Source organism: Heteronotia binoei, chromosome 8 (genome assembly GCF_032191835.1).
Source record: "Heteronotia binoei isolate CCM8104 ecotype False Entrance Well chromosome 8, APGP_CSIRO_Hbin_v1, whole genome shotgun sequence".
NCBI classification, from domain to species: Eukaryota; Metazoa; Chordata; class Lepidosauria; order Squamata; family Gekkonidae; genus Heteronotia; species Heteronotia binoei.
In genome coordinates this window covers 34102636-34113257 of record NC_083230.1, presented here as the reverse complement: position 1 = coordinate 34113257, position 10622 = coordinate 34102636, and positions in this window count along the sequence as shown.

Genomic DNA, 10622 nt, shown 5'->3' with positions numbered 1-10622 from the left:
CTCAGCCCCACCCCACCTTCCTGAGTAGATATAAATTCCTACCATTTATTTTTCTTTCCTCTCACTTTGACACAGAAATTAACAACTTTTTGGTATTGTAGGTAACTCCCCTTTTTAAAAAAGTGATATTGTGTGACTCTTGAATTTTGAAGCTTCTATAGCTCTGCCAAGGTTTCTTTGTATATATTGAACAGTGTCACCTTTGACTGGTGGACCAGACCAGCTAGAATCAAGATAAACCAGAGATAAAGCAACTGGATTTACTACTGAGCAACATGGCTATGATAAGATTATTCTGGGACCATACCAACATCTAATTAAATTTTTTTATTCAATGCTCCTTCAAACGAAGCTACAAGATGAGGAAGTGAAAGACACTGTGATAAAATGGGCTCAGAATCTGGGCTATAATGTTGAAATAGGGGTTTGGGAAATGTTGTGGAAGTCACACATAAAACTTACTGGAGCCATTACCTTTAAATAAAATATTTATAAAATGTTTTATAGATGGTATATAATGTCTGATAAATTGTCTAAAATGTATACTACTGTTTCTAATAAGTGTTGGAAATTTATTTCTCATGTGGGCACGTTTTTTCATGTGTGGTGGACTTGTGGGGTCATGAAAAAATACTGGATTGTGGTACATGAAATGTTACCAGTTGTAAGGAAGTATTTCCTTTCATATACAAATGAAATATTTACTCTAATTGTCCCAGTGAAAGAATTCATAACATCATTCATCTTTTGGAAATGTAATTTCATACTGAAATAATTAAAAATAAATTACTAAGTATGGGCCTCAGTCAGGTTCAGCTCCATCCCCTCTCCCCACCCCCAAGGAAACTGAGAAGTCTATGCCCCCGCCTACTTAAATATAAAAAAGATGGAAGGGGACTAGTGTGAGTTCACATCCCATTAATAACCACAGTGTAATCCTCTTGAGTCCGCAAGCAGGCAAGAAAAATGATGACAGAGACAGAATACAACTTTACTCGGCAGTTCTTGTAATAGTTTCCAAGCCTGTCTGAAATCCTCAGTCCCAGAGATTTCATGAGATGTCTAGAAATCACCGTTTCTAAAATAATATTAACTAGTGTGTATGCCAAAGTGCTTCTAAGTTATGACCTCTGTAGGTTTCAGTCAGGGATAGTAACATTCTGAGTTATTCCTCAATTGGTAGATGTTGGATTCAGATTAAATCTGCAACTTCCATTGATTCCCCCTTCTCAGTGTAGACCCCACTCATGTCATTCCTCAGTGTCCCCTATTACCCAGAAGCAGTCTTTCATGGAGGTTAGTGGGCTATGGGGGAGGGAAGGGGCAGGAAAGTTTCATTCTATTATTAGAACATTTACTCTGGATCTACCTTGTTGTCTGATTTTACTCAACTGAGATTAAAGACTTTTTTTCCCAAAAAGATTTATATGTCTTCTTTCTTTTCGTGACAGAGGCATGCTGTATTAGGTATAATTCTGGGTGTGAGTGTTCCTTAGAGTTATCCTACCTTGCAGGATGGCCTGCAGTGGGGTAAGCTCACCAGCTACCCAAGGGGAATGCTCTTAGTGGTTAAATTACACAATGCTTCTGTTGGGGGGGGGGATCAGGTCCCTCTTGGAGAGCTAGCAATCTACCCAGAGATTCAGAGGAGCAAGTTCACAGTTAAGGCACAGTTTATTAAGCAACAGAAAGAAAGAGCACTATTTGCAAGTCCCTTTCCACCTTCCAAAGGCAAGAGAACATAGGCTTGCCAGTCTCCAGGTCAGGGCAGGAAATCCCCCAGTTTTGCAGACGTTTCCCCACTGCCAGCCAGCTGGCTGGTAGGGGGAAGCCCCACCCCAACAGGCACAATGTGCCTTTAGATGCAAGTTTAGAAGCTTGCAAATTGCTTGTTTTGGAAGGGTGTATGTGTGCCTTTAAATCTCATGGAGACTGAAGCTGTATGGGGGAGGTGAGCAGGCAGGGTCACATGTGTGAGAGAGGAAGAGAGAGTAAAGCTATCTATACCAGGGTTTCCCAAATCCCCCCCCCCATGGCCCAGTTATTTCTACACTTCTCCTTCGTGGCCCACTAAAATTTGGGGGTGGAGCCAGGAGACTTTGGGGGTGGAGCTGGGAGACAGGAAAGTACAAACATGCTTAAAACTCTTGCAATATTTTGTTTAGGAAATGTAGGAGAATAGTGGGATTTTGCAATGCAATCTTAAAAAAAACATCAAGAAAAAACACAAGGATCAAATGCAGAAAACTAAAAATATATAATGATCTCAGCCTGGGAAAACATGAAATCGCAGGAAGAAGCTTCCCCACCCCCCCAAGGTCTACTCAGGTTAGCAATGGCAAGGAAGGAAGGAAGGAAGGAAGGAAGGAAGGAAGGAAGGAAGGAAGGAAGGAAGGAAGAGACTGACTGACAGAAAGAGAGAGAGAGAAAGAGAAAGAAAGAAGACTGACTGACAGAGCAGGGGGGAGTGAGAAATAAAGCTTCTCTCTGGCCAGCCTCTTTTTCCCTTTATTGGCCCACACCTCCATCCAGGTGTCGCTCCTTCCCCCGCCACCATGGAGACCATCAGGGCTGGCTGCAGCTCTCCCAGTGGTGCCGTCATCGGGCGCAGCCAAGCCTGGCCAGGGAGGCTTCGCCGGAAGGATGTGTTGGGCGGGACTGCCCCTCGCTGCTGCTCTTCATTGCTGCGTTAGGGCACCACTGGGCGCACACCATCCCCATCCCTCGCTGTTGGTGGCAAGCCCAGTGGGGCTCCAACGCAGCAGCGAGGAGCAGCAGCGGGGCGGTCCCACCCAACATGTCCTTCCGGCACAGCCTCCCTGGCCGAGCTTGGCTGTACCCAATGACAGCGCCACTGGGAGAGCTGTGGCCAGCCCTGATGGTCTCTGCGATGGCGAGGAGCGACACCCAGGCCCAAGCAGCTGAAACAGCAGAAGCCCCGACGTCACCAGCAATCTGCACCCTCTGGAGCAAAAGGATAGCAGGAGGAGGGCTGGCCCAGGGGCAAAGGCCAAGAGGGAGAGGGATGCAGCAACGGGAGGGAGGAAGGGAGGGCATGGACAGCGCAGTGAGGTGTCCAGGGCCCAGCATAGAGGAGTCCAGGGCCCGGTACTGGATCTGGATCCAGTAAATAGAAAACACCAATCTACTCCATTGCCCCAGGGAGATCACAAAAGTGTGGGCATGCAAACTGTTTATTTTGGCTGCTTTGTGTGTGTGTGTGTATTCACTTTCATTTAGTGGAAGTGCAGCTGCTGGGGAACAAAAATGGCAAAAAAAAGGATGAGGATATGAAGACTGTATTCAGGGGAACTGCATTTCTGTATGTATATTTATTTATTTATTTGAAATGGGAAAGTCTCCTGGCTCCACCCCCAAAGTCTCCTGATATTTCCTGAGTTGGGCCTGACAACCCTAAGAGAACAGACTTGCATGTACACAGTCTTAAGCACACAGTCAGGTATAACTTTTCTCTGTGTAAGGACATAAGAACATAAGAGAAGCCATGTTGGATCAGGCCAACGGCCCATCAAGTCCAACACTCTGTGTCACACAGTGGCAAAAATTTTTATATACACACATACACTGACTGTGTGCTTAAGATACCCTGGGGTTGATGACAGGCCAGCAAAGACTCCTCAGCCAAGAGGGAGGTTGACCCTTTCCCACTCTAAAAACTTCCCTTTTATAGGTGTTCAAACTAATGGTCTTGCCAAGTCACTCTCCACCCTGACTACATGTATTGCATGTTACGTGCATGCTGCATGTGCTGCTAGATATAATAGGGCAGATCCTTTAGGGTCTTATCTGGACCTTGGTACTCTATGTTTCCCTAGGACGGGTCTCTGGAGGATCTTGTTCTTCTGTAACAAACAACTGTTTGGAAGTTGATAAGTCAGTCTTCTGACTATCTTTTGCTGATACAATAAGGTACACTTATTTCCAGAGAGTTAAGCTGTTCCTTGTGCTTCTCAGAAAGGCAGAGAAGCCTGAATCATTCTAAGATGTCTATACTCTGGACAATATTAAGGTCTAGCTAAAGCTTAGAAAATGGCTCAGAAAGTATAGGAAAATGGCTCAACACTGCAGAGTTGGTTTTCAGAGCCAGTTTGGTATAGTGGTTAAGTGTGTGTACTCTTATCTGCGAGAACTGAGTTTGATTCCCCACTCCTCCACTTGTAGCTGCTGGAATGGTCTTGGGTCAGCCATAGTTCTCATAGAGGTTGTCCTTGAAAGGGCAGCTGCTGTGAGAGCTCGCTCAACCCCACCCACCTCACAGGGTGTCTGTTGTGGGGGAAGAAGATAAAGAAGATTGTAAGCCGCTATGAAACTCTGATTCAGAGAGAAGTGCAGGGTATAAATCTGCAGTCTTCTTCTTTACTATGTGTAAGGTGTTTCTTAAAAAGATTTATCTTCTAGAAATATGTTTATAATACTGATGGGAGGGAAAGTGCAGTTTAGACCTATATCTAGTAGGCAGGTAGATATAGGGCTGCCAGACCCCCTCCCTTGTGTGGGTGGGGGCGGGGGTCCCCTGCTGACAGGCCGTACCTCCCCTCCACCAATCAGCCAGCCAGTGGGAGACACTTACCCTGAAAAGAGAAAGATCTGTCCAACATGCAGTGATGTGTCTTTATCACTGCTCATGTGACCTAGAAGGGATGTCATCACATCCAGGATGTCAGGGCGATGCTCTGGTGTTTGGGTAAAAACTATATGGTAGAAGTCAAATTTACCATAGAATTTTTGCCCAAATACCAGAGCATTGCCCCGACATCCAGACATGATGTCACTTCCCGGTCACATGGGCAGTGATGTAGACCTGTCCCTGTACATCAGATAGGCCTCCTCGCTGCTCCCCATAAATCTTCCCCTCTCCCATCGGTTGCCAGGAGGGACCTGGCAACCCTAGGCATATGAATGCTCTGAACCAATTTATTTATTAACTTTGTATCTAGCCTTTCCACTGGGATGTTCAGATTCACATACATCAGTCCAAAATGGAAGGTCAGGTACTTCCCTCTGCTGCTGTTGCTCAGTTGCAACAGGTGGAACAAATGGAGGCAACTCTTTGGGCTTACTTCTGTTAGGGATTTCTGTTTGAAATTCTATTCCTTTATCTCAAACAGCGCGATGGATCACTGGATCAAATAATCATTGAGAGGCATTTAACATGAAAAAGCAAAAGCATATTTATTTCTACAGGGAAAGGGTACTGGGAGGTGAAAATAACAAACACTATAGAACTACATGCTTGCACTAGAAGATCATGTGCTTAATGGAGGCTACTTTCTCCTTCTTCTTGAGCTTTGCCTGAACAAAGGAAGTCACCTGATTAACTGACCAAACAAACAAAACAGATTTTCCGGCTTCCAGTCCTTGATTGACAGTAGTCAGTATCTTCTTCCTAGGTCATGCAGACAATAGGGAATCAGGCACAGTGTTAACCCTATAATGACTGGAACTTTAGTACATTGCAAAGGACATACAAAATAGATACATATTTCCAACAACTTCAGACACTGGCAAGTTCATACTGATTATCTGAAAGTGTGGCTGAGCCACTGAAAACTGAATGTTAATATGATATCTGATATAAAATGCTTTTCATTAATTTGGTCATGAGTTACCAAGTAGCCCACAGGCATATTTGAATCAGCTTTCACAATACTTCAAGATGAGTAATTGCAGTGAATATTTATAAATTATTTTAGTCACACACAATATAATATTATGATGGTGTACATAGAATTGGCTTTCTAAAAGACAAATCAACAAATGAGCACAGCAGTGACAAAATGTGGTCTCATTTAGTTCATTCTCATCTATCATAATAATTATCATGCATTGCTTCTTCTTTAATGTGAGTTAGCTCTCTGTTATTCCAGTTTTAAAGACTACAGAGAGGTCAAATTATCAATCTACCAATTGTAGTTCCTATGCAAGGTTCACAGACAAAGTTGTTCTGAGTTATGTACTTGCTGTCATGCTTGTGTTTGAGATTTTGCTGCTGTTAAATTTTGTAAACAAGGGAAGGTTTTAATTTGCCATCCTCTGTGTGTCCTTGACCTGTGATGGGATCAGAGAGCCATAGGGACTGGTAATATCAGAAGAAGTATGAAGCTAGCATTCAACAGATTAAAAACTGGGGAGCCATCTCCCCTATTTTTGTAACGGTAAGTAAGACCTGGTTTATTCCAAATGTGAGCTATGAAAAATGCCCTTAGATAGTCAGCTTTCCATGTACAGTCACTAACCACTGTTTTTGGCCTGTTCACATGTAACACTAGCATATCAGTGAATGATGGCCTGGGCAGATGCATCACTAATGTGCCAACACTACATGAATGGAAAGAAAAGTCTATTTATATGTGACCAGAGACACATGGAATGCTTACACAAGTAACAACATGGACCTAATTTAGAGCATAATGGAAATGCATTTTCAAACAAAAGAAAAAAACATTATTCTCACTAAGTACATTAGAATCATGGCAGCTCAACATCTGTAAGAATCAAGAGCTTCACTTAGTTTCCAGATTTGTCATGACTACAGTCAGTGCTCACTGCCAAAAGAAAAGGAAAACAGCTGACATTATAATATATGTCCTTAAATCAGTCTCAGCAGATTCAGGCACCCCTCTCAACCGTATCTGATTTTCCATTAGTTTACAATCTTGTAGTACTGCTTTCTGCAGCATTTTTTGAATAGTGGAATCCACTGTGTCTGTTCTTAAATCTTGGCCTTTCACCTTATCTTCCACCTCCTGAACTTTCTTTAACACTGCTTGAGAATCTTTTCTGAGATCTTCAATTTCTTTTTTAATTTCTTTTTTAACTTTTTCTGCACTGGATTCAATGTCTTTTTTATTTCCTTTTTGCTTTCTGTTAATGACTCCTTTATTATTTTTACCAGTCTTGCCTCGATAGCATCCATTGCCTCCTGCCATTTAGCCATTTTTGCTTCTTCAAGTGACCCAGTCCTAGTTCGAATCTGCTTTGCTCCTGGTTTTTGAGCAGACATCACTGCCTGCCCATTGTTTAAATAGGCTCCAAAGTTGACCTCACAAATTCAATTTTCAGTTACACAGTCTTGTGGATTGGTGCATGCCCTTTTGTATGAGCCTAAAAATCGTCATTCCCTGAGGCTCTTAAGTCCAGATATTATTTTTTAAAAGTTTTTATTTCTTCAAAATGGCGTCCACGGCTTTTCTGTCCCTTTTAAAACGTTTTTCCTTTTTTCTCCTGGACTGCACCAAAATTGATTCAAAACATATAATCCAATAGATTTCACCTTTTAATGATGGATATCTGCCAGCTCCACTATTTTTTAAAGTCCCGTTTTCTTTTAATTAATTTTTAAAATTTTGACCTTTTAATGGCCGCCAGTACTTTTCTATGGGAGGGCTGGGAGGCTTGCAGTTGTCCCTTCTTAATGGCTGCTTCCTTCCTCTCTTGCCACGAAGTCTTGTGTTCAATGGTTAAGAAGTTTCACGTTATTTCTGTGATGCCATTTCCTGTGATGTCTTCACCAAGTCAGCAGTTCTATTTCGGAAGGGGTTGTCTGACCCGACCACAGGTATTCAAAACAAAGTTTGTTTTTCCACTTTTATCCTTATTCCTCATATTTCATTAATCCCAAAATGACCCCCTCCTTTATCTTCCTTAATTTAAGATGACGTAACTGGATCCAGACCTCTGTTTTTATTTTAGTCTTATATTAGTCCCGGAGTGATAGATATAGATCTTTTACCTTTTATGCCGCTATCCTTCTGCACACTGCTCTTTTCAAAGATAAATGTTGATCAGTTCCAAAGAAGCCTTGAATCTTGGTGAATTTAAGTCAATTTAATGAACTCAGAAATCCTTTGTAGACGATTGAATGCAATCCTTCTCCCGGGACTCTTCAAAGCCAAAAAGGAACCCCACTGGAACTCCTTGTCAGCCAAAGTAAATCTCTTCAGAATTTAATACGCATGTCTTGACCTTCTCCCTATCTGGAAGAAAAAGGCAGCAGGTGTTAGAATCACCTTCTTTGCCCAGAACAGAGGCTCTGGTTTGCTCCTCGGCTGAGGAGCAGCTCAATCCTCTAGGACCAAAGCCAGGAAGTCTTGTAAACCCATTTGTCAAAGCTCTGCCATCTGTTTGGGACCTTTAATGTGGCCGTTCAGCACCTCGTCTTTCTTTCAACTTTTACTGGTCAGCCTTGGTTCTCTCCTGCCCAATCCCCTGGTTCCTTCTCCAACTGGCAACAGGCCTCATTGGTTTTTTAATTTGATAATATGAGTGACAATTTTTTCAACCATCAGGTAAAGGTTAAAATTGCCAGATTTCTTTGTAGGCAATACGTTTGGCAACTGAGTTAGTATAAAAGGGGTTATTATCAATTTTCTCAAGGATAGGGAACCATTTAGTAATGTAGTTTTGGTAAGCATGGTAGGGATCAGATTGATCTGAATTGGAAGAAATTTTGTCCATAATGACATGATCCCGGATCTTGTTTTACATCACACTACCTCTGTTTCAGTATCATAGTGCTATTCGATGTGTCCTTTCTTTGTTCTGTTGTTTTGATTCTCCTTCCTTTATTCCTAGTTTCCTCCCCCCGCCATTGTGATTGCTCTTTATTATGGTTTGGCCTTATTCCTTGATTGTATTGCTTATTAATAGTTGCTTCTTATGTTTCTTATATGTACTATAGCTTTAAACGTATGTTTTTAATAAAATTGTTTTAAATCTAAAAAAACTTTCTTTGCCCCCCCCCAGGGAGTCCGTGCATGGTCCCTCCTGCTTCCCTGTGTCCTTCCCTTTCTCTCCCCTCGCACCCCTTCCAGCCAGCCTGTCCCAACCCACCTGCCCCCCCAGCAGCACCTTGAATTGAAATGCCATTGCTTGCTGTCACTGCCATAGTTTTTCCAGCTATGTCAGGTGAGTGCCAAGTGTCTGGAGGAGCAGACCCAGGCTGAGCAGTGGTGGTGAGGGCCTCATCTCATCCCACAGTGGAGAAAGAGGCAGTGGCAAGGAGAGCTGGAGGAGCACTGCTTCTTTGCCTCTGGCACTGGGCGAGGGGACAGAGCTTGCTCTGGCTCAGCTGAGATGCCTCTTTCCCTCCCTTCTCTATCTGGGTGAGGTGAAGGCTAGTGGGCATCAGCCAGTGGAGAGAGTGAAGTGAGTGGTGGGTCCAGGGGTATCCTGCTATTCACATGGAGGCAGGCCACTGAGAGCTGGTTAGAACATTCTCTGTGCATGCACAGACAACACTTTTTTAGTTTGGGGGAAAATTTAAATCCCTAATGTATTTTTTTTTAAGTTTTCAGTTTTTTCTGAAATAAGCCTTGTTCAGCATGTTTCTTTTATCTGCCTCATTAGCTGACTCATCCCTCACAGCCTAGGTATTGCTTCTTACTGCTGTTTCCATTATCCTCCAGGTGCAAGCCCCTTGCCTTCCTACTAGCTTGTCATTCCACCTCCTGTAACAACTCTGATCCAGGAATTAGCACTGATTGCTGTTATGCAATTAAACTGGCACTTCTTTGTCTCCCTCAAGTTGTCAAGCACTCTCTCCATCTTCTGCACTCTGCTGGTTCAGGAGAAGCCAGGGGTGACCGATGCACTGATCTCTGTTCCATTTCTTTTGTCTCCTACCAGAATGAACAGCTTGGCTGGGAAGCATTCTCACTTCCTGATGCTTCTTTCACTGGATCTGCTTCTAAATCCAGCTGCTTGGACAGGCATTTCACCACTGCAGGGCCTGATTCTTCCTTTTCCTCATCCCCAGAGAAGGAGGCAGCTGGCTGGCCCAGGACAGATGGTTCTTTGCAGGCTGTGAAAATTACTACCTTCACATCCCTGGTTTCTTTTCTTTTTCTTTTCATCTTACTTAAAAAAAAATAATCAGAGTTTTTTTCTGGAAAAAGAAGTGCTGGAACTCTCAAGAGGGAAATGAAGGAAGAAGAAGAAGAAGTTATTGGATTTATATCCCACCCTCCACTTCGAAGAGTCTCAGAGCGGCTCAGAAGAAGAAGAAGAAGAAGATATTGGATTTATATCCCGCCCTCCACTCCAAAGAGTCTCAGAGCGGCTCACAATCTCCTTTACCTTCCTCCCCCACAACAGACACCCTGTGAGGTGGGTGTGGCTGGAGAGGGCTCTCACAGCAGCTGCCCTTTCAAGGACAACCTCTGCCAGAGCTATGGCTGACCCAAGGCCATGCTAGCAGGTGCAAGTGGAGGAGTGGGGAATCAAACCCGGTTCTCCCAGATAAGAGTCCGCACACTTAACCATTACACCAAACTGGCTCTCCTTTACCTTCCTCCCCCACAACAGACACCCTGTGAGGTGGGTGGGGCTGGAGAGGGCTCTCACAGCAGCTGCCCTTTCAAGGACAACCTCTGCCAGAGCTATGACTAACCCAAGGCCATTCCAGCAGGTGCAAGTGGAGGAGTGGGGAATCAAACCCGGTTCTCCCAGATAAGAGTCTGCACACTTAACCACTACACCAAACACACGACTGTCCCTCATGAACTTTTAAACGTTTTTTGAGAATTTTGTTTCCACAAAGAGATTTTGGAAATATGTTCTGTCACATTCCCCCAGGAATAAAGCCCTGCTGATCAGGGCTT